We start from the raw sequence: 643 nt of genomic DNA on the forward strand, positions 1-643 counted from the left end.
TATACTCTGCTAGCTTCCCCCTGGTTGTCAGCACACAGCCTCTCTCCCTCTCTGGGTGTAGAGTCCCCAGCTGTTACATCTCTCCATATCATCTCTGCCTCCATCTCTGGCATCACTGCTTCTCTGGGTAAAGTCCCTCATTCTGCTCTTCTTCTTTGATTGTCTCAGGAACCTCTGATCCTGACTAGAAAGTCAATCACTCCCCTCGTTTTGCTACAAAATGTCTACCTTTACATTTCCAACCCTCACAATCAGTCCTGACAGCAAGTATTCACTATTGTGCCACAAGAGACCTATCCACATCTCCTTTCATCAACCCCTCCCAGAGAGATTGGATACTACTCAGTAGAGATTCTACCTTCCTCTGTGCCCTCTGGATCTAGGCTCCCTCTTGAAAACTTTTAAGACAGTCACTTCTTGCCTTTGTAGCCCCCCATTTTGTAGCCAATGTCCAAGTTGCCCATCCCTGTCTACCCTGTGTATTGAGGGGGTGGGAATGATCCTCACTATAAAAATTTGTTCCCTCTTTTGAGCTACTGCATCCATAGGTGTAGATCAAGTTCATCAAATTGTATCAGATTACTCTTTTTTTCCTTTTCTTTCTTCCTCTAGTTGAGTTCTGATCATCCAGCCAATGAAGCCA

The sequence above is a fragment of the Chrysochloris asiatica genome, unplaced genomic scaffold (genome assembly GCF_000296735.1).
Source record: "Chrysochloris asiatica unplaced genomic scaffold, ChrAsi1.0 scaffold00279, whole genome shotgun sequence".
Taxonomy (NCBI): domain Eukaryota; kingdom Metazoa; phylum Chordata; class Mammalia; order Afrosoricida; family Chrysochloridae; genus Chrysochloris; species Chrysochloris asiatica.